Genomic DNA, 25321 nt, shown 5'->3' with positions numbered 1-25321 from the left:
CATCAGGGTAAATACACGATAGTAAACATAAAAAAAACATGCAATAAGATCACAAGAATCTTTACTTATGTTCCAGTACACACACACACACACACACACACACACACACACACACACACACACACACACACACACACACACACACATTCCATGAAAAAGCTAAATGCCTCAATGGAATAAAAGTTCACCCTCAAAAATATGTAGAAATAGAGAGAAGGAGGATGGGAGAGACAGACAGACAGACACAGAGAAAAAGAGAGAAAGGAGACAGAGGAAGAATGGGGGTGGAGTCCACATCAAAATAACAACATCATGCCATGCATAGAAAAAGTGCTAAAATGTATAAAAAGCAGACAATTCTTTTTACGTAGTTACCATTGAGAGCGCACACACACACGCGCGCGCGCACGGACGCACACACGCACGCACGCACGCAAGCAAACACACACACACACACACACACACACACACACACACACACACACACATTGACCTTTGAAATGTCCTGAATGGGTACAGAAGATTAAATGAATCGTTGTTCCTTTCTCTTCTTCTGCCTTCGAAGGTTTTCTGGAGCAGTTAATGGCAGCACAACGGCATGTTCTCTCTTTCGCTTTCTCGCTCACTGAAGTTGTGGGGTTACAATGGCTGCCGCGCGCGTGACACGGTCGCTTCAAGCCGTTACGCGGTGAGCCTCAGGATCGTTCAGTCCATGCTATTTTTGTCTGTGGTCTTACCTTCATCTTGTCTTTGTGGCTGCTAAGGCCTAATAGTGATGAAGCGTCTGTCAGAAGTGTCGTCTTATCCTGCATCTGCTGGTGTTTGTGGAACAGCAGGAAAAGATCATCTGCAATGTTTAGGTCAACCGGCTGCTTCCACACCACAACAAATAGGAAGTGGAAAGCAGGAGGCATCCTTGCCTGACACCAGTCTTAGCCTGGAACTCTCTGGTGAGCTGTCCCTTGTGGATCACTCTACGATTCATTCCACCATGACTGTTCTTGATCATGCTGAGCAGTGATGGGCACGCGATGGTGTCGAGGCAGTTTTCAAAAGGCCCTCTCTGTCTAAACTGTCATATGCTTTCTCAAGGTCGACAAAGTTTATTAACAATATCTCGGCTGCTCTACGATGATACATAGGGTAGCAATATGGTCCACACATGATCGGTTCTCCCATAATCTGCTTTCCGGTCTCTGTACTGAAGCCTTTCATTTTTTTCAGGATGATTCTGTTGGAAAAAAACCAACAACAAAAAAACCAACTTTTTCTTGCACTGACAGCAGGACTGGGGTTGCGACAACTCCAAACCACCTGCTGTCGGAGAACAAGAAAGAGAGCGAATCAGCGGAAGAATCCCAACTGAAGCATTGCCATTCACGCACCATCTCTGGGGGTAATTGAAGTGGACACACACACACACACACACACACACACACACACACACACACACACACACACACACACACACACACATTAAGTTCTGCTAAATATATTGTGAGATGTACAGCAGTGGATGATTTTGAGGAATTAAATATTAGGTCTGATATTGATTTTCCAAAAAATGCACAAAATAATTCAAATCTACAAACCATTCGCACATATGTGTCAGATATTTTAAATTCTTCAGACATTGATTTGCATGATATGGCACCTCGTGTTCTGGTGCCACCTGTCCCTCCCTGGGAGTTAACAAAAGCAAACGTCAACATATGTGCTTCTGACACAACAAAAGGAGAATCTCCACATATAATAGCAGCATCTGTCAGAATTGAATTAGAAGAAAATTTTGATTATCATTTAAAAGTTTACACTGATGGCTCGGTCCTGGATGATAGCAGTGCAGGATCTGCTTTTGTCATTCCTGACCTAAAAACAGAAAAATCATATTATTTAGGTAAGGGACATTCAATTTTTACAGCTGAATTGGTGGCCATCCTTATGGCTTTAAATCATCTTGTTGATATACCAATCATAATAAGTAATATCCTATTTTGTGTTGATTCTCAATCTGTCTTAAAAGGTTTACTCCTTTTTGAGAATAATCAAAGAGAAGATTTATTTTTTGAAATTAGGTATTTATTGCACTCCCTATTTGTGAAGGGTACAAATGTTGATTTTTGTTGGATACCATCCCACACTGGATTCCGTTATAACGACCAAGCAGATAGGGCAGCAAAAAGGGGAGCAAACAATCATATAGATAGTATAAAAGTATATTGCCCATTGTCATACAAGGAAATAAGCAATATACTAGAAAGAGACTTTTATAGGTGCTTGAATTCAAGTCTAAAACCTCGTCAGTTGACTCTCTCAGACTTTGGTCCGATTCGCAGACCAATTCTGAGCTTAGCTCTCAGACTATTATCAAATTCATTACGGACCAAGTATTGTTCTAATGTCAAGTGTATATGCTTTAATAACCAGACAATTGAGCATATAATTTTTCACTGTAGCTTGATGAAGTCTTTTGTACACGAAAGTGTGTCTTCACAAGTGACTGAGAACGTTGATGTTTTTGACTTTTTGCATTCATTATCAGTTGTTTCGCTTGTCAGTTTAACGACTTCTCTTTTACGAAGTCCTTTAAGTAATTTCCTGTAACTGTATTTAGAGGGTTTTTTGTTTGTTTGTTTGTTTGTTTGTTTTGTTTTTCTTTCAAATTTCACCCACATTTTTACCCTCATTTGCCCAGTTTCCCCAAACCCTCCATTCATCCACATCTCCCACCCCTTCTAACCGATAATACTCAGATGTATTCATAAATACTTTTACAAAATGTCTTCAATCACCGATATGTGTGACGGGACATTAAACAAAAATTCCTCCCTTCCACACACACACACACACACACACACACACACACACACACACACACGCATATATATATATATATATAGGTGCAGTTCCGATGACTGTTCGACTTTGAGAATACGCTTGTATGTATGTATGCATATATTAAATATGTATGTAGAGAGGGAGTCGAAGACTGCTCATTGCTGTCAAACTACCATGCTTACGCAGCAGTTACGGGAGAAAGGGTCAGTGCCGCAGGATGCACACCATCCACCTCCACAGGAACAAAGGAAACAGAGCATCGTGTGACAAGTGGAAAGTTGGCCTCGTGGTGACGCTGTCCGCTTTGAAAGCAAGAGAATCTGAACGCGCTGGTTCGAATCCCACACTCGCCAATATCTTATTCCCCCTCCACTAGACCATGCGTGATGGCATGTACGCTAGTCATTCGGAGGAGAGGATAAACTGAGGTTCTGTGTGCAGCACGCATTTAGAGCACGTAAAAGAACCCACGACAACAAAAAGGTTGTCACTAGTAAATTCCTGTAGAAAACAAAATGTTAGGAAATCAAACGCATTTCCAGGCAGAAAAAATACAGACAATCTCTCTGGGGAAAGGAGCCCGAATTCCACACAGAGAGATCTTTTGTGACCAAATAATCAATACAATACAATTCAGTACAGCCACAAAGGCATTCCAGTTGTTCGTCGCAGCGAAGATCATGGCCCGTGTCGACCTGAACAGCATTACACACCACCACGCTGGACGATGTGGTCTCCAGTGTGGTTCAGGAGCAACAGTGGGACGATTGACACGATCTGTGCAGTTTGACAGTTTCAGGTGACGGGCGCAATAGCCAAGTGGTTAAAGCGTTGGACTGTCAATCTGAGGGTCCCGGGTTCGAATCACGGTGACGGCGCCTGGTGGGTAAAGGGTGAAGATTTTTACAATCTCCCAGGTCAACATATGTGCAGACCTGCTAGTGCCTGAACCCCCTTCGTGTGTATATGCAAGCAGAAGATCAAACACGCACGTTAAAGATCCTGTAGTGTCATCGTTCGGTGGGTTATGGAAACAAGAACATACCCAGCATGCACACCCCCGAAAAGGGAGTATGGCTGCGTACATGGCGGGGTAAAAACGGTCATACACGTAAAAGCCCACTCGTGTGCATACGAGTGAACGCAGAAGAAGAAGACAGTTTCAGGTTCAGTTTCTCAAGGAGGCGTCGCTTCCTTCAGACAAGTGCTTATATGTTGCACCACATCTGCTGGGCTGATGCCTGACAACAGCACAACACAACGCGCTTGTCAGGCCTTGAGTTCATGCATATACAAGAGTGGATTTCTTCTGCAGATTTTTTTTTTTTTTATCGATGGGTTCTTTTCCAGTGCGCCAGGTGCGTGCTGCACACGGGACCTCGGTTTATCGCCTCATCCGAATAACTAGACGCTCAGTTTGATTTTCCAGTCAAACCTGGGAGAAAGGGCGAGAGCGGGAATCGAACCCATACCCTTATGGACTCTGTATTGGCAGATGAGCGCCTTATCCGTTTTGCCACTTTCCTCCTTTACGGCTACAAGACAAGTGAGCAGAATCCGAACCTCTTCAATCTTTTCATGATTTGATTTGATTAAGGCATTTGACGCCTCAGTCGGGAGGGTCTGTGGGAAGTCCTGTCCAAGCTTGGCTGTCCAGCGGAGTTTGTCCAAACAGATCATCCGCATAGTGGACAGCAGTGATGTGTCGGATCCACTGCCAGACTCAGATGGCGTGAAACAGGGTTTGTGTGTTAGTCACCACCTTCTTCAACCCCATGTTTGCTGTTACGCAGTTCACCGCCCTCTCCCAGACCGATGCTGGGGTCACCGTCCGCTGCAGATGTGACGGCCATTTCTTCGACCTGAGACGTCTGCAGGCAAACAACCAGTCCCAAAGGCTCTAGTGACAGACCTCCTCTTTGCAGATGACTGAGCTCTTGCAGCACTGAACGAAATCAGACCTGCAAGAACTTGCCAGATGCCTTTCGGGAGAAGTAAAGGCCTTTGGAATGACCATCAGACTGCAGAAAACAGAAGTGACGCTCCAGCCCGCACCCTCAAATCGCAGTAGAGGACACAACACTGAACAATGTGGGGAATTTCACATACCTGGGAAGCTGTCTTTCTTCAGCTTACAGCACGGACAATGAAGTCCCAAACAGACAGACTCCTTCGTCAGGCTGTGGACACGAGTGTGGGGTGAACGGGGCATCAAACTGTTCACCAAGCTGGCAGTCTACAAGACTGTTGTCATCACCTTCCTGCTTTTTGGTCTTTAAACACGGACCCTGAACAGGAAGCACCAGAACACAGGATCAATTCCAACTCTGTAGGATCATGGACATCTGATTTTAAGACAGTTTTCAACACAGAAGTGCTTCGCAGAGCAAGGATGATTGGGTTTAATGAAGCACTCATCATGAAATCCAGGCTTTGGTAGGTTGGACATGCAGTCCAAATGGACGACACGCGATTGCCAAAGATATTCTTCTTCTCCAAGCTGGCTGTTGGCTCGAGGAACATCGGAAGAACACTGAAACGCTCTATGGAAATGCCTGACAGCTTCTCCTGGAGCCTGCAGCATTCCCATCCTCGGGTGGGAAACCCTTGCCATTGACCGCAGCGCCTGGCGACTGGCTGTAGACAAGGGAGTTCTGGTAATTGAAGGGAGGCTTCTCCAGGATCTGGACCAAAAGCTTCAGTCATGCAAAGTGAGGACACGTGACCTATCATCTGCTGTTACCTACACACAGTGCGGCAACGTTTGTTTGTCTGTCTTTGGGTTGTGTTATCTGCTCCGAGGTCCCGAAACATGGATTTCCATGATGGTGTGTGTGTGTGTGTGGTGTGTGTGTGTGTGTGTGTGTGTGTGTGTGTGTGAACATGAGTCATTATATCTGTGGGTGTGAGTACATACTAGATAGAGAGAGGGGGCGGGGGGGTGGAGGCAGACGAACAGAGAGACAGACCAACAGACATATGCAGAGACACATACGCAAAGACTCAACCTGAGAAAGAGGCACGCAGAGAGAGAGAGAGATTCAAGATTCAAGATTCAAAGATTCAAAAACTTTATTACTCAAGGATAAAGATTTTAGGCATTGCCTAGTCTTCCAATCTGTCCTTGTGACAATAAAAACAGTAACGATAAGACACAACAATAATAACAAGTAAATACTACCACCACCACTACTACTACTACTACTAATGATAATTATAATACTAATCAGCGGACCATCATCATCATAAAAATATAATGAAGGGAACACTGTCACACACTCACACCCACCCACCCACACACATATGCACACACTCATCCCCAAACACACACACCCTTATGCATATACATATTTGCATATATACCCACATGCATGCATATGTCTACATGTACATACAGATATGTATCATATGCATACATAAACATAATTAGGTATCAAATCATATTGTAGTACATTACAGATCATATTGTAGTACAATAGCAGATACTGAAAAAAAGAAAAGAAAAAAATCAAGAAGTAAAGGGGTTATTAAGACTGTCAAATTAATCACCACATAGAATACAGGAAAGAGGCACGACTGAAATGAAAATATATAAACAGAGCAGAGAAATATAGTTATATCACTGTACATATACAACAGTGATGAGAAATCTGACGCTGATGTGGCAGGCAATAACATCCAATCAATAGCTTGCATGTAATACATGAAAATCACAAAAGGTTGAAAATAAGATGAAACACGCTAGTGTATGTAAAGGAATAGACAGCGCATACATTTCACAAAAGGGCATGATGTTTTTAGGCCGGTTATATTTGGTTTGGGGGTCTATTGTTTGTGGAGCAGAAGTTTTCGTACCCTTGATTTGAAGGACGATAATGAATCGCCTGTCTTGACGAACGTAGGAAGAGAGTTCCAAACAGATGGTCCAAAAAATGCAAAGCTAGATTTGTACAAGTCAATGCGCACACGAGGCAGAATATAATTATCTGAATCGTAACGCTCTGTTGCCCTTTGAACAAATTCACTGAGGTACGGTGGTGACATGTGGTTGTGTACTTTGAACATGAGGACCATTCTATTGTATTCAAATTGCTTGTACAGTGGTAATATTTCCAGTTTTGTTAATTTCTCATCTGTTGATAGTGAGTGGTCGGGTAGAATAAGTTTAGCTGCTCGTCTATGTAATGAGTTAATTTTTTTTTAGTTGGTTGTGACTGGCATTGCTCCAGATTGTAGATGCATAATTTATATGAGAAAGACAATGTGCCCCGAAGAATAATTTTCGGGTTGGAGCATCGACATAATGTCTAAGTTTATTGAGTAAGAACAGATTGCGAGCTAACTGTTTGCAGACATGGTTAATATGAGCTTGCCAGTTTAATTCTTTATCAATTATTGCCCCAAGAACGCGGTGCTCACAAACTTCAACTGAGTTCTTGTTTACCTCAAGTTTTAGAGTGAGAGGCTTACGTTGGTGTTTTTGTCTGGATGTCAGTGCCATACTTTTTGTCTTATGTGGGTTAAGTTCCATGTGATTTTGGTAACACCAGTCTGAGATGTCATTTATTCCCTGTTGTAGCGATGATTGTACAAGATCGATGTTAGCGTCACTACAATGAAGAGAACTGTCACCAGCGAACAGATCGCAGATGACGTTGCCAGGTGATATGTGCATCGGCAAGTTATTTATATAGATGCAAAAGAGTAGAGGTCCAAGAATAGAGCCTTGCGGTACACCACGATCTACATGACCTTCAGAAGAGTACGTGCCATTTAAGTAAACACGCTGTGTTCTGTTTTCCAGGTAAGACCGGAAGAATGAGACAGCTGACTGGTTTTGAGTATACTCATTTAATTTGTTTATCAGTATTTCGTGATCCACAAGATCAAAGGCCTTCTTGAAATCGAGGAAAACTGTTCCAGTGATCTTGTTATGATTAATTGCAGATAACCACGTGTCACAAAGTCGATTGCTTTGCTCCATGTGTTTCATAAGGTGTTTGTGGACGTGCTTTTCGAGAGGCTTGGAAACAACGGACAGTAGGAATATTGGTCTAAAGTTTTTGAGATCTGTAATATCTTTTGATTTTGGCAGTGGGATTACTTTTGCTGTTTTTAGCGCAGCAGGAACGTTGTTCTGTTCAATGCACAAATTGTAAATATACGTAAGGGAGTCTACTATGTAGGGCAAAGCAAGTTTGAGAACAGATGGACCCATTGCCTTCTTATTCTTTAGATTTGAGATTAAGGATCCAACTTCATAAACAGCAAGTGGGGGGATAGTGAATAGTTCAGATTTAAGACGTTCTTGACAAAATGTTAGTAATGTCTGGGGGGTTATATAACATTCTGAAGGAAGGTCGTTTGTAGATGTCTGTGTTGACTGAGCTGTTTTTAGAAAAAGGTCATTGAGTGAATCCGTTGTCCACATAGTTGAGACAGCATTTGTTTTCTTTTTAGACTGATCTGTAATTTCATTAACAGCACGCCATAGTGTTGCTGTGTCTCTGTTGCTGTTGATAAGGTTCTTAAAATGATCTGACTTTGCTTGTTTAACTAAATCACACACTTTATTTCTTTGTTTTCTGTATTCGGTCTCCATCCCAGCAGCTTTTAAAACATCTCTTAATGCCATAGCTACGATGAGATCGTGCGTCAACCAGTTCGGAAGTGTTTTGTGTTTTACTCTCCTCGTCCGAAGAGGAGCATGTCTGTCAACGACTGCAAGAAAGGTTTCATACCATACTGTTAATGCTTGAGTGGGATCTGCAGTCATGAATACTTCATGGAAGGGTGCCAAGCTCAAATCAAGAAAAAAATGCAGCGGAACTGAATTTTTTGAAAGAGCGGTATTGGATCGTTGTGTGGCCCTTGCTTTGTTTCCGAGGAAGTTTACAAGACCATGTACAGATGACCGGTCAATGGTCACTGATGCTTTTGTTGGACACTGTTATAATGTGCACCAGATCTTTGTTATTTGTGTAAATATGGTCAAGTAGTGTGGATGACGTCCTCGTGATTCTGGTTGCACTGTGAATGAGTTGATGCAAACCAAAGAGAGTAGTAGTTGATTCCCATGCGGGTTGTGGTTTAAACAGATTAATGTTGAAATCTCCTAGCAGAATGACATTTTGTTTATGTTTATAAACATTGTCCATCAATTGTACAAAGTCATCATACCAAGGGAATCCAGCTGAGGGATTTATATACAGAAAGCCTACAAGGAGAGGGGAGAGAGAGAGAGCAAGTGACGACAGATCCTCAGAACAATACCGGTGGAACATAAGTTTCCTTTCTCCCTGTCTCCCATCAGTGCAGGCAGTTGTGGGCACACCCCCAGCCGGCAAAGGGCTGGGTCACACAGGAGACAGGGGACTGCGGGCTCATTGTTGCCTCTTTGGCTGACAACGACCGCAGTATCCAAAACAAATTCCACTCACACACGGCGCTGGTACAGTAACTGTAAGCAGCACATTAAGAAGTTTTCGAATGTACGCGCGTGTACGCACGCCCGCATGTACGCACGCTTACACGTACGCCCGCGCGTCCGCGTGTACGCACACGCGTGGACCAATCTCCTGCAATGTTTTCAATGACATCACTACCACACCGTACCTGCCGAGTCCCCCATACAAAGTCACACCCGGGTTCGACAGTCCATTGAGAACTATGGGTGTAAGGCTTCACACCAAAGGAGATCCTGCACTGCTGCTGAAGCACCTGGAAATGTTCAGTGGCGCCTGTCATGGTCATATCTTTGGGAGATTATAGCTATTGTTCAGGTGCACGTTATGCAATGGAAAACATATTAACTCAAAAGATTCATCTTTGCGGGTTTTATATGCTAGTATCTCTGTTGCAACTTTAATCTCTGCACAAAACGTGATGAACTATTGCAATACTGGGTCGCCCTGTCGACATCTTCGTCACTTGAGGAAACTGTGTGAACTTTTAGCGTTGACATTTTACGACAACATACAACAGAAACGTGCATTAGAAAGTATCATCCAGTGAACTGTATACTTCCAAAATTAACATGTTAAGAACTTTTCTCATATATTTCTTCTAACTTACTGAGTCGAAGACCTTTTAAAGGTCGATGGAGACTCGTACTATAGGAATGTTTTTGCGCCACAGTAATGCATAAAATCCTTTGAAATCCACATGTTGTCACCAATGCACCATGCTGGAATAAGCCCCGATCCGTGACTGCGAATCAACATTGGGACAAAAATTGATAGCAATGCATGGTGATCAAATTTTAGAAATGTTCTGGTCAGAAGTATGATTGGTATCCAATTGTTTTTTTTAAAGATAATATATGGGTTTGTCTTCCTTCCGTTTTGCGTAAATAACATTCCTTCATTAAATTTTTGACAAGCTCTGGTAAGTCTTTGTGTGGAAAACCAGACACGTACAGCACGGCGCTCCACTTACCCAGGGTTGTTTCGTGAGACAGGGAGAGTGAGACCGCCAACAGTGCCATGCTTCTCGAGAATAGTGACACAAAGCTGTGACTGCCCCTGCTCTGCCTGCTGACGCTTCATGCCCATCTGCAACTACATGTATGCTTCAGTCTTTGGGCTTTGAAACCACATGTGTGTCCATCGATGATGACACAAGGCCTCGTCATTCTCAGTTCCCGGGAGACAACCGGGGGGCTATGGGGGAGAGGGGGGGATGCGGGGGAGGGGGGGGGGGGCAGGGGGATGTTGGTGGGGCGGTTGCCGTCAGTCTTTAAAAATCACTTGAAGTTCTCACTCGCACTTCAGCCCTGACATGGTCATTTGCGATCGACAGGGCGATAAGCAACATGGTTTGATTTTCATTAATCAGCCTTTCTTCTTCTTCTTCCTTAAGAAGAGTCATCGGGGCGCCGTACAGAACTGTTAACCAATTTCCTTGGGTAGACAGCGTCAAATGTCACGCAACACTGCTGTCTTACTGGTCTCCGAAAGGCACCAGATTTCAAAGAACTTCATCTCAATCCATCTGTCACATCATCGCTCCAACAATACTGTTAATAACGATCCGAAAGAGGCTCACTTTAATTAACATAAGACAGATTTAACGACCTGAAATTGCAACTTTTCGAACTGTTAATATACAAATACAATGATTAGACGGAACAACAAGAAGGGTGTTTTTTGTTTGTTTGTTTGTTTGTTTGGGTTTTTGTGTGTGTGTGTTTGTGGTTTTTTTGTGTGTTTTTTTTTGTTTGTTTGTTTGTTTGTTTGTTGGGTGTTTTTTTCAGGCCCTGTCGTAAGATTACAACGTTTCATCAGCGAAAAGGACAGCCATATGCTGTTCTAATCAGATATGGTTTCGTCAAAATGGCTTGAGGTCGCAGTATTCAAATCTGGTCTCTGTGTGTTGCGCTGTGAGAGTGACATTGGGCTGATGTGCATGAACAATTTCAGCAGCGCTACGGTTGCTTATTCTGGAATTGTCGTAGATAAAGACAAATCCTATCGCCAATGAAATTTAGCGCTGATTGAATTGCTCATGCTATCCTGTGGTGTTCTCCAAGTACACATCTTTTGCCTCTTCCTTTAGACCCGAAGAAAATGTGTTACTACTGTCAATCAATCCCTGTCCTCAGATCAGTCTTGTGTGATTTGTTCCATCTGACTTCCCGTTCTCTGCAGAAATTCCCAGTGTTCGTGCGATAGAAAGAGACACTTTTCGTACAGATCTGTGATCACGATGGTCTCTTTAGAACAACGTCTGTCCATTGACGATTTCAACAGCGGGTTTCTTTCACTCGTAGGAAAGCATGGGTCTCTGAACCCCGCGTGTACCAAGATGAACTCGATGAAGCAAGCAGGATTCTTAAGCAGGTGTGGTGTAATTCATTTGGATTAGTATGTATGCTTTGACGCCTTCTTGAAGCTGAAACTGCAGCATAGTGTTGGCATACAATACAAAGAAACGGACACACATCAAATAAGCACATTTCTTACGTTTTGCGAAGAGATACATTGCTATCCTCGTGTTAAAAGCTGGATCATTTTTCTTCACCCATGAAAAATTTTTCACTGCTTCGTCAAAATAACTTTTCAGCGTCTGTGAGAAACTGCCGGGCCGCCCTAAGACTTGCCCGTTGCTCTCCATTTCCCCTCTCCATTATCTAACCGCGGGATATTTTCAACAGTTTCTTTGTGGAAGAATTTTAGTATGTGCGATCTGATCTGGCCCAGGCTTTCTTCTCACAGGTAGAAACAACGCACAGTAATCGATAACAGTCTCAAAGTTTCACTCCTTGAATACTTTTACTGATACTATTTTGCAAAGCCTGCCAGTTGCTCGTTTGATGCATTGATTTTCTAGACAGCTTAGTTCCTGGAGCAACTGACATTAACAACTCTGCACTGTTCTCGGGTTCTGCCCTAACATCTTTCAAAGCAGCTGCAGCAGTAACACTCATCAGAGCACGCTGAAGAATTATCGCTCTCTTGCAAACATATCTTTCTTGTCAAACATCATAGAGAAAGTTGTTTTGCAACATTTTCGCGTCTGCTCTCATCACAGCTTTTTCTTCTTTTTTTTCTTTTTGTTACGCTTTTTCAGTCCCTTTGTTTGGAAATCCCTGCCAATTGATATTCCCAGCTTCAAAGCAACATCAACCTGCCTGCCGAAGGAATAGTATTGTTAAAATCTTATCAGTTCAGTAATTCCTTGTTGCAATTTTATGCTGTCTCTGTCTCTGTCTCTGTGTGTGTGTGTGTGTGTGTGTGTGTGTGTGTGTGTGTGTGTGTGTGTGTGTGTGTGTGAATATGCAATCTTCGTTTAATGATCTAAAAGAAAATCCATTCGTTTGAACTTGGGCTCCTTCAATTCTGCACAGCTTTTTCCGATACTTTTTATTTTCGTTATCAGTCCCTTGATTCGTTTCTTTTGGGTAGTTTTGTTGCTTACCCACTGTATTCCAAATACTGCTTTTTTCACTGGCATTGAATACGACCATCCTACGCTACGAATCTTAACATCTATATTTTTACCAAGCACCCTTTCTTTCGGGAACAATTGAATACGCCCCTGCTCCTGAATATCCCATAACATTCTGCATCTAAAAAATATTCTTTTCACTTTGATCTTCTAAATTCTGTTGGGTATGTTTTCTCACCTTTCAATAATTGTTTGTCAACATACTTTTGAATGCTTTTTATTTGTTTTCTAATGCATATATTTTGCGTTCTAGATTATATTTACTTCTTATATCTACCATTAAAAGAAATTGTCTGCTTAATTGTTTGTTGAAATGGTGATAGTTGTTGTTGACTGTTAAATATAATTGGTCATGCTATTATTTCCATCAACAGCGTTTTAAGAACAATTGATTACATGTAATGAGCTGTATCTGATCGTCAGGCATTTGATTTTAGGATAACTGTGTGCAAAATAAAAAATAATGTCACGTTAAACTCTTTTAATATCCTGTTTAGCTGTGTTATCTATATGCTTTACACAGCACATATGTACGAACTGTAAGCCACGGAGAGTGAAACTGCTATAATCCTTCAGATCTTAGCAGATCATGATGGTGGTAATTCTAGAGTTAGTGGTGAGTGTTTGTATGCAACGATATCCAAACTGAATGTCAGCACAGCTAGCCTTGGTAATTCATGTTTCAGAAACCAAGACAAAATCCAACTTTGTATTCCAGTGTTTGGACTGGTTCTCTTCCATGTGTATCTGAGAACTCTGAACATCTGGAGTTAACCTTCTCACTACATAAGTTAGATCTCAGGTAGAAATCATTTCAAACATTGCATCTGTTGCCTTGGCACTGTTCATATGCTTATAGCTGTAAAAGTCAAGATTCAAAATGTGATGTTCTGCAATTCTTTTCTGAAGGTCATCAAGCAAATCTAGACCAACCATATTTGGCAAAAAAAAATATTGACGAATTTTATAGTTTGTGCTATGATATTTGACACAAAAATGGCATTGTTTCCTTGAATGTTCCGTTTTGTTTTATTCATTATATATATATATATACTCGCCTTGTTCTTCTGTTACTTTAAAAAATATATTATTCTGATGAAGATGACGATGATGATGATTATGATGATAATGATAATAATAACGCACAATATCCCCATACACTGGATTTGACAATCAAGGTTCTTTATGTTATGAGCATCAAGTACAATGTATACTTTCCTTTGCTGAGGAAATTGGCCAAATGGTTAAGACGCTCAGCTGCAAATAGAGAGAATCCGTGAGGGTGTGGGTTCGAATCCCGCTCTCGCCCTTTCTTCCAAGTTTGACTGGAAAAATCAAACTAAGCGTCTAGTCTTTCGGGTGAGACGACAAACGGAGGTCCCGTGTGCAACACGCACTTGGCGCACTGAAAAAGAACCCATGGCAACAAATGTGTTGTCCTCTGGCAAAATTATGTAAAAAGAAATCCACTCTGATAGGTACACAAATATATAAGCATGCACTCAAGGCCTGACAAGCGCGTTGGGTTATGGTGCTGTCAGGCATCTGTCTAGCAGATGTGGTGTAGCGTATATGGATTTGTCCGAACGCAGTAATGCTTCCTTGAGAAATTGAAACTGAAACTTTGCCGAAGGTGTTGAAAAATACCCTTTTTTAATGAAATTTCCCGCACCCTGACAAATTAAAAGATATTTGAAGATTACCCATAGCCAAACGCTGTCCTTGTAAGTAGGTAAAAATGCCATTACATCAGTTATACTTGATTAATTGAAACTAAAAACTAACAAATTGTAAGTAAAAAATAAAAGACAATACCGCACATAAATAATACTGGCCATTCAGCAACAGAATCCGGATTTACACAGCGCAAAAAAAAACAACAAAAAAAAAGAAAAAAAAAGAAGAAGAAAAAACAGGTGACACGACTGGAGAGTAAATATGTAATGCAAACAAACGGAATATTTGTCGTCGAATGCACACTGTAGAAAATAATTATACTGATAAGCGGTATATCCTATCAAATGCAATAAGCACACTATATCTAGCTTTAGCACTTTCACCAGCAGTTGTGAAGTTCACAGTTGAAAACAAACAACTGAAATTTGAAGAAGAAGAAGGAGAAGAGGAGGAGGAGGAAGAGAGAGAGAGAGAGAGAGAGAGAGAGAGAGAGGAGAAGAAGAAGAAGAAGAAGAAGAAATAATTCTCCAAAACATCAAGAAGAAGAAATGATTCTCCAAAACAGCCTGTCACACAGCGAGATGCAGACTGAGACAAAGACATTCAGTATTCGCAATTTGTAATGATAAAGATCACATAAACTGACAGATAAAGAACGCATTCACATCACCTGTGTTCAAAGAACGGAAATTTTCGGAGCATATATATGCCGGCATGATCGTCATTATGTGTTTGTGTTTCCACAGTGTGTGTGTGTGTGTGTGTGTGTGTGTGTGTGTGTGTGTGTGTGTGTGTGTGTGCAGCCTGTCAAATAAATCTCCCATACCTGCGTGAAGAATAGTTTTTCAAAGGAAATAAATCATCAAATGCACATCCACGTCAGAACAAATCAAACAAGCGAAAAGCAGCGTTTACATCATTGGCCATAAAATATATCACTCACTTAAAACTTAATACATTACATGTAAAAAAAAAATATATATATATATATATATATATATATATTACGCTAAAAACGAGATCAACTTTATACTGCACAGTATGGTTGTGTGGTTTCGCGCAGGCATGCGTAACCCTCATAAATCTTACAACGCGCTTCGATCGCTTTACAACTGTACCTGGTAAAGTAGATGCGGAACACGTACACGTGGCACCATGTTTATATCTGGGGTCCGTCTTCTCCGGAGAACAACGCAAAGAAACATCTATCTAAAGATGGCTTTTTCAGCTATTTGAAGCAAACATTATTCGACTGTTGCTGTCGAAACGGGCTTGAACATAACATTAAGTCCCTTTAACAGTAATGAGAGATTTCAAAAAGAAAAAAGAGACACATTTGAAAAGATATTGTTTGTAATCTTAATTAATCGCCGATTTTAGACACGCTCACACAGAATTAGATACACCGATGTTATGCAGAAGAATTCAAATGTTGATGAAATAAAACTGGTCTCCAAGATGAAGTGCATACTCTGTTTGATTGCAAACTTCTTACTCTTACTGAACCGTAGGTACAAATACAAAATATAAACAACAGCAACAACAAATCATAACTCGGTATTTCTTGTTTATTACTTTTTATTACAGAGAAATCTGTTGTGATAAAAAGAAATACAAATACAAATAAATACCGTTCTGCTTTAGAATGGTTATAACATCATTACAATACAGATCTTAATAGTTCAGGGGTGTTGATAAAATGTACGAGCAAAATTCTTCTGTTGCAGGTCTGGAAATTTTTTTTGCGGGGTGGGGGTGTTACACAGGACGTGCCTTCTGTTGATACTGATACTGTAGTTTATGGCAGAGTGTCACGAGTCCGATGTTGCCTGACCAAACAAACCAGAAAATTTTAGGATTACCACACTCCAAAATCGATTTTCTGGAACCAACCACAACGAAATATATCATTACTATAGAATGTCTAAACAGAGCCTAAAAACTAATGATTATTTAACGACTCTGTCTTCTAATCTTTCCAGTAATGTGATAACAAAGAAACACGAACCGTAGTTACCCATACATAAAGGACGGATTGCTGGTGTCATTTGACCTGATCGCAAATGTGATGGACGTGATATGGATGACTTTGGTTGCGAATTTAACATTTTTTTCTTGTGTTCGTATCTAATAGAATTGAAACCGTTATGAATAGGTCTACTATAGGGGAGTTTGCGCCATATAAGCGCAGTATATTATTATTGCTATATCACTGCAAACACCTGTTATCGATTTTTTTTCTGAACTACAAAGAAAAATTTATTGCTGAAAGTGACTTAGTATATGAATGTGATTATGTCGAATATGTAAGAGACACGATGCTTCAACAGTTTTGCTGGTATGTCATTCACTATTTTTGTTAACATGATTGCCTCTTCTGTTAACGTCCCCAAGGTAAGTGCACACGGTGATTTCCTATTCCTCATTGTGTGGTGTCATGTGTCCATGCAAAATCCTTTTATTTGTGGTTGAACCTTTCTTGACGTGTGAGTGAAGCCGATGGTAATTTTGTCAGTGCAGACGCGCATAACAGATACGTTTGGGATCAAAACACAACGACAGCTGAAGAGTGGCAAGGCATATTTTGTAACTCGATATGCATTGGGGAGCACAAAGTCAAGTCTGAGTCGCGATGCCTGGGTTGCTTCCCTTGCACCTGCGATCGCAATTGTGAAGCGTATGGCACATGTTGCCCTGGTTCCACTATGTCTTGGCATCCGGCGCCCATTGAGCGAGCCGAGTGCAAGGCTGTTGGTCGTCAGATGGTCCTTCATGTTGTCAAGTGTCATCCTGACTACCCCCACAACGAAATCCGATCTCTGTGTGAATCCAAGGCATTGCCCAGAAGAAGAGACACTATTCTGCCTGTCACCAGCAAGGCAAACAAAGTGACGTACGCCAACAGGTACTGCGCCCAGTGTCACCTGGATTTCTCCAACAGTGTGGAGTGGACGTTCACCTGTCTTCACAATCAGTACCTACACAATGTCACCAGCGACACGCAGTACGATGACCGTGCGGTTCTTCTGCCTGACATCTGCCAACCCTCTCCAGTCGATGCTATCCCTCGCTGGGGCTACGAGTTTTGTAATCACACCTACCATTATTACCACGGCGACGTCATATCTACCTGCAACGTCACGGGGAGATGGGAACAAAACAATGAGCATGTGCGTAAGGCGTGCGAGGAATCTGACTGGTCAGGATCAGCGATATTGACTGGAAACATCAGACGTAGATACGCTAATATTTTCTGCATCATGTGTAACGAGCCCCAGGATTTCCTGTCATGTACTGGTCACCACAACCCTCTACCGAACGTGTTGACACACATGGAACTGGTTTACCATGCCCCGCCCCCTACAACCTACACCTTCACACGCAGTGACGACTGTCCGCTGCACCACTGGAAACACCCCACGGTCAGATTTGTGTTGTGCTCTTGGATAGCTGCTTTCTATACTCTGTCTGTCTCTCTGCCTGCTTCTCTGTCTGTCTGTCTGTCTGTCTGTCTCTCAATATGTCCAACCTTTCGAATCCTGAACTGTTTCAGATCTGGAAGAAACTTTTGTCACAAACCAGCAGGGCATTCACATCCCATTTATTGGCATCTCTCTGTCTGTCTGTCTGTCTGTCTGTCTCTCTCTCTCTCTCTGTCTCTCTCTCTCCTTCACTCACTCACCCTCCCTCCCTCCCCTCGCCCCCTCTTTCTCTCTCTCATGTGCGCCAGAGGTAGAGCGAACCAGAATATGCATGAGTTATGTGAGCGTTAGTGAATACATATACATATGTGCCGTGTGGTCGTATCATGAGTGTGCGTTTACTCGTGTTTGCGGGTATGTTCGAACATGTGTAAAATGGTTCCAGTGAAACAGCTGATTCCTTGAACACGGGGCGCGTGTGGCGGGGTAACATATCCATGCAGTGGTCATTACCTCGATGCATGCGTGTCAATGGCAGAAAGGAAGCAAATACTCTAAATGTGACCATTGGAATGGTGTTGCTGTTCACTTTACATACTGGGTCATTGATCCGTAACTTCTGACCGACAAAAAACAACAAAGAACAACAACCACGAAAATTTTTTTTCTAAAATGTATACTCCATTGACGTTAGAACTTTACTTTTGACGCCAATGAAATGTCAATGGAAGTGTCAAATGAAGCTTGGTCTCTGATCAAAGATAGACGCTGTCTAGGTGTTCATAATATCATCATCATCATCATCATCATTAAGTGTGTTTCTCTTCTCCCCTATTTTCTTTTTTCGTCCCAATCGTTTGTGTGTGAATACTTTGGTATGCATATGTTTTGTCAGTGTCTTGATATTGTACCCTATTTCTCTCTCTCTCTCTCTCTCTCTCTCTCTCTCTCTCTCTCTGTGTGTGTGTGTGTGTGTGTGTGTGTGTGTGTGTGTGATACAGAGAGAGAGAGAAGAGGGTGAGTGGGGAGGTCAGTGCAAGTGTGTGTGGCATGCCGGTTTTCAGGACAGCCCGCAGCAAAGTTTACACACATGCATGCACACACACACATACACATACACGCGCACGCGACCAAATAAAACCCCGTGTAGAGGTAACCATTAAAAATCATACAACGAAATGTACATGTTTTTGAAATGAGACAGACATGTAGGTATGTATATTTGTTTATTTGTTTCTCCCTTTGTTTTTTGTTCTTGTTTTTTGGCCAGTGAAGAAGTTCATGTGAAGCACTGACGTTAATAAAATATATAAATAAAATAAAAAGAAAGAAAAAAGATTGTGCTCCATGAGCTGCATGCAACAGGCCACAAAAAAAGAGAAAGATTGCAGATGACGCTGGCGACATCAAGGTGACGTATGATGGAATCAGGCAATGATTCTGACTATACAAAAGATGCCCACCTGAAGTCTGCCATGGGAAGTCCAGGACCAGATACGACAGATGGAGCACTGGGTAGAGCACAACTCCGACCTATATACAAGAGAGACAGGGTTGCAAGATGCCCTATATGCCATAGCACACCTTCCTGTGTTCCGAGGAACTCGACAGAGTACCATCCCTCGAGGAACTCATCTGGCAAAGTACCCGGGAAAGTTGGCATCCCAGCTGAGGTCTTTAAGTGCAGCAAAAGTACCCTCAACTCTGAGCTGCATTGAATCCTTTGTTTCTGCTGGAAAGAAGGTGAAGTGCCACAAGACATGGGGTATGCTAACACTGTCGAACTGTACAACAGCAAGGGAGACAGGAACAACTGTAACAACTACCATTACATCTCTCTGCACAGTATTGCCGGAAAGCTTTTGGCTCAGATCACACGAAGAGGGTCCATCTGTTCGCAGGGATGGCCCAGAATCCCAGCCAACAGGTCCACCATATTCTCTTTCAGACAGTTGCAGGAAAAATGCAAAGAGAGTTCACAAAAGCCTTTGATCTCGTTTGAAGGGAAGACCTCTTTACACATCCTCACCAAAATCGGAACCTTACCAAGGCTTTTAAGCATCATTCACTCTTTCCGTGAAGACATGAAGGGCACTATGATCTTTGACTGCTCAACATCAGACGACTTTTATATCCGTGGAGTAAAGCATGGCACGTCCTTGCACCCACCCAGTCTTGGGCCTTCTTTGCCATTTTGCTGAAGCACGCCTTCAGATTTGCCATAGAAGGCATCTATCTCTGGGCTATGTCAGAGGGAAAGCTGTTCAATCTTAATTCCCCAGACTAAGAGCAAAGTCCAATGGTCAGCTGAAATGTCTTCAAGACTTCCTCTTCACAAACTATGCAAAAGTCACTGCCCATCAGCTGAAGACCTTCAGTAGTTCATGAACTGCTTCAGCGAGATTTGCAGAGACTTCATCCACTGACATCTAGAGAAAACACAGGTCATGGGACAGTGTGTGGACTCTCCACCTGACATCAGAATTTCTTATCTTGAAAAGGATGGTTTCCATGACCTTGAATACCTGGGTTTGATGATCACATTCTCCCTCGCTCCTGACACTGAGCTAAACAAGCACATTGGCAAGGAAGCCTACCACCACGTCCAGACTCACAGGCAGAGTGGTGGTGGTGTGTCCATTGAGATCGATGATGACCATCGTTGTCATCCAGCTGGGGGAAGGGGGGAGGGTGGTGGTGGGGTGGGGGGGAGGATGCTCATGCATGAATCTATCTGTGAATGCGCAGATGGCTGAATAGTCCAATCTGCGCACGAAATGTTCGCTGACAGTTGGGGAGCTTGGGGAGCTTGTTTGCCCGTGACTTTCTGGCCTGCCTCTTCTGAACAGCTGCACCAGTCCTGTTAGCCTCGCACAACTTGGCGCCTTTGTGCACAGCAGCACGCCATTTGTCACGGTCCACTGCAGATTCCTCCCAGGAGTCAGGGTTGATATCAAACGCTTTCAGAGAGACTTTCAGAGTATCTCTGAAGCGCTTCTTCTGACCTCCGTGTGATCTCTTCCCTTGTTGCAGCTCGCCATAGAAGAGCCTTTTGGGCAGCTGATGGTCTGGCATGCGTGCCACGTGTCCAGCCCAGCGAAGCTGGGACTGCATCAGGATGGTGAAGATGCTGGGAAGGGTGACTCTTGCGAGCACCTCTGTGTCTGGGGTCCTGTCTTGCCACTTGACGTTCAGTAGCTTCCTTAGGCATGTTGTGTAGAAGTGGTTCAGCTTCTTGGCATGTCGTTGGTACACTGTCCAAGTTTCGCAGGCGTACAGTAGTGTGGGGAGAACTACTGCTCTGTAGACCTTTAGCTTGGTCTTAAGACTAATGCCTCTTCTGTTCCAGACATTTGCACTGAGTCTGCCAAAAGTTGCGCTTGCTCTTGCAATCCTGACGTTCACTTCATCGTCGATGGTCGCATTTCGTGACAGTGTGCTGCCAAGGTATGTGAACCGCTCCACCGCACTGAGTCTCTGACTGTTGACTGTGATGTTGGGCTCAACGTAGGGTTTCCCAGGGGCTGGCTGATGGAGAACTTCAGTTTTCCTCGTGCTGATGGTAAGGCCGAAGTTCCTGCTGGCAGTGGCAAACTTGTTGACACTGAGTTGCATGTCAGCTTCAGATCCAGCGTTGAGGGCACAATCATCAGCAAACAAAAAGTTTCTGATGATGTCTGTCATGACCTTCGTTTTTGCTTGAAGCCTTCTGAGGTTAAACAACTTGCCATCTGTTCGGTACTTTAGGCCGATTCCAACATCGCCATCTCTGAAGGCATCAGTAAGCATTGCAGAGAACATGAGGCTGAACAGCGTTGGAGCCAGGACGCAGCCTTGCTTGATACCATTTGTGACAGCAAAAGGAGCAGATGTTTCGCCATTGTCCTGGACTCGAGCCTGCATGCCTTCATGGAATTGGCTGACCAAGGAAATAAATTTCCGAGGGCATCTGTACTTGTCCATGATCTTCCACAGTCCCTCTCTACTCACAGTGTCGAAGGCCTTAGTGAGGTCGACATAGGTGGAGAACAGATCAGCATTTTGCTCCTGACATTTCTCTTGCAGCTGCCTTGTTGCAAACACCATGTCGGTGGTTCCACGCTATTTCCGGAATCCACATTGGCTCTCAGGCAAATGACCTTGGTCAAGGTGTGCTGTGAGGCGGTTTAGTAGGATCCTGGCAAGTATCTTGCCTGCGATGGAGAGCAAGGAAATGCCCCGATGGTTATCACAGGCTTGCCGGTTACCCTTTCGCTTGTACAAGTGAATGATAGATGCATCTTTGAAATCCTGGGGGATCGTCTCTTCTTTCCACATGAGTGAGTACAGCTGATGGAGCTTCTCAGTCAGCACAGTGCCTCCATCCTTGTAGACCTCTACTGGTATGGTGTCTGAGCCAGGTGCTTTGCCACTGGATAGCAGACGGATTGCTTTCTGGGTCTCAAGAAGTGTTGGCGGATCTTCCAGTGCTTCGTTGATGGGGACTTGTGGGAGACGGTCTATGGCTTCATCATTTATGGAGGAAGGTCGATTTAAGACACTGTTGAAGTGCTCAGCCCAGCGTTCGAGAATTTTCTCCTTCTCGGTGATCAAGGTATTCCCATCTGCACTGAGGAGGGGGGATGATCCTGAGGATGTGGGGCCGTAGACTTCTTTTAAGGCATCATAGAACCTCTTCATATCGTGCCTGTCAACATATCCCTGGATCTCATCAGCTTTGTCACTCAGCCACTTATCCTGCATCTGGCGTAACTTTTGCTGAACAGTCCTGCGGATGGCATCGTACGCATCCTTTTTTGATGTGGACTTTGGGTTGCTCAGGTAGGCTTGATACAGACGGCGTTTCTCATCCAGAAGCTGCTTGATTTCATCACAGTTTTCATCAAACCAGTCTTTGTGCTTTCTGGTCATGGGTCCCAGGGTCTCTGAAGCTGTACTATAGATCAGCTCACGCAGGGTCCTCCAGTCAGACTCCACATTCTGGTTGTCCAGAGAGGCGGATTCCAGACGATCTTCCAGCAGCTCCACAAAGGACTGTTTGATGGTGATGTTTTTCAGCTTAGCGATGTTGAGCCGTTTTGGAGCCTTCTGGCCTTGGGGGCGTCTCTTGGGCTGGATTCGAATATCCAGCTTCGAGACTACAAGGCGATGGTCTGTCCAACACTCGGCACCGCACATGGTCTTTGTTACACGTACATCTTGCCTATCCCTTTTCCTGACGATGACATAATCGATGAGATGCCAAGCTTTCAGCGAGGGTGCATCCATGACGTCCTGTTACGGGTAGGGAGGCAGAAAACTGTGTTGGTTATCAGCAGTTCGTGCTCTGCACAGGTCTGAAGCAAAAGCAATCCATTTGGGTTGCAGTGGCCCACACCATGCTTTCCAATCACTCCATCCCAGGAGATGTAGTCAGAGCCAGCTCTAGCATTGAAGTCCCCAAGAATGATGAGCTTGTCTGCTTTAGGGATGGCAGCAATGACAGAGTGAAGGTCCTCGTAGAACTTCGCCTTCACTTCATCCGGGTTGGTCATGGTTGGGGCGTAGGCACTGACAATGGTGAGGTGCTTCTGGCCAGATGCCAGTGGGAGTTTCATGGTCATAAGCCTATCGTTGACTCCCTTTGGGATTCCAGCTAGCTTGCTGACAAGTGCTGTTTTTACTGCAAAACCAACGCCAGCCTCACGTCGCTCTTCGCTTCCTCGTCCACTCCAGAAGAAGGTGTAACCAGATCCCAGTTCACAGAGCTCGCCTTCGCCTGCAAGCCGAGTCTCACTCAAGGCTGCAATGTCAATGTTGTATCTGGCGAGTTCGGATGCAACTAGTGCCGTTCTCCTTTGGGGTCTGTCCGCGTTATCTCTGTCCAGGAGAGTCCTTATGTTCCAAGCACCAATGGTGAGAGGAACGATCCTTGTTTTTTTCTTTTCTTTCTTTTTGTTTCGACCGCTGATGTAGGGTCCCCGCCAGCCGCGGTATGCTGGCCAGGGTGATATGGAGCAGGCAATTTTTAGGGCACCTTTTCTAGCCCCTTCCTCATGCCAGGGAGGTGAGCAGTGCATAACCACCCTCATCTACGGCTATGATTTCTGGACCCAACAGGAATGAAAGCTCAATGCTTTCCATTTGTGCCTCTGACTCATATTGAACCTCGCCTGGCAGAACAAAGTTCCAAACAACAATGTCCTGGTCCCGGAGAGAGCTAGAATCCCCAGTATATACACCCTGTTGAAATATATAAGCATGTGTTGGCTCTGTCACGAAGCCCGATTAGTCTATGGCCAGATTATCAAGTATTTCTTTTACAAACTGGCACATGAAAAATATCCCAAACAGTGCTATGAAGATCGGAAGGCCTTGTAAGTTACTTAGGAAGCTGTATCCTCAGAATGATCGTCTCGAATGCATACGTTACAGAAAGTTCGAAGCCAGCCTTTCTCTAACCTTCCCTATCTTTACATATTTTTCTTCCATCTGACATTACCAACGAGATGGTCTTTGCTCTTGTTTCCTTAATTTCACCCCACGTTGCTCATCCGCAATTTGTTCATGCTGCCACACCCAGATTCGTTTTGTTGCACTCTTTGCCTGTCCCTATGTTAATATGTCTGTCTCTGTCCACCTTTTTGTGTGTGCTCTGTGTCTTTGTCTGCCTTTCTGTCTCTCTGTCCATTTTTCTGCCTGTTTGTCATTTAACCCGGAGCAGCTGCACACGTCAACAATGTAACTCAGAGCTTCAAGAACACGCACTTTTGCAGGACGTTTTACTAGATTAAAAAAAATCAGTGAATCAATAAATCAGTCCCTAAGGCCCACTGACCTCTGATCAAGGACACCTGGCCAGCAGCGATAAGGCAGCTGAGATGAGGACACATTGGAACAGATCCACTTGTCTGTTCCAGTTCAACTTACCTCATAGCATTTAGCCCTGCTCCCTTATTGGAGATGACCAGTGGCCATTGAGATCATTTGGAAAGCGACAGGAAAAGCGAAATTTCCTTACTTTACTCTAACCTCACTCTAAACTGACAGTGCCGCGGTCTTTTTATTCCTCCACGAAACAACACCCACACCCAGTTTATATTCATTTATTTCTGGTCTGCCCTTCCATACACCCTCTTCCTTCTGCACAGTCACCAACTGTTGATAGTTATTCACAATAAGCAGATGATAAAATCACTGACACTCACTGACTGTTCACTGTTGCAGAAAGGCTGTCAGAAGCTGAAATGCACTGCCGGCAAGCTACCTGCCCCAGGAAATAGATGCTACACTCCAGTGAAACGTGTCCAAGGTCTGGGTTACCACCTCCGTGTGCTGCTGAAGCCTGTGTCCCTGAATCGCTCAGTGCAGTCCACGCCAGTTTCACCAAAGAACACTTCCGGGTCTAGAATCTCCGAAAGCTTGAAAATCTGTAATTACAGCGATCTCATAAAAAC

This window comes from Babylonia areolata, chromosome 27 (genome assembly GCF_041734735.1).
Source record: "Babylonia areolata isolate BAREFJ2019XMU chromosome 27, ASM4173473v1, whole genome shotgun sequence".
NCBI lineage: Eukaryota > Metazoa > Mollusca > Gastropoda > Neogastropoda > Buccinidae > Babylonia > Babylonia areolata.
This window is presented reverse-complemented; position numbering follows the sequence as displayed.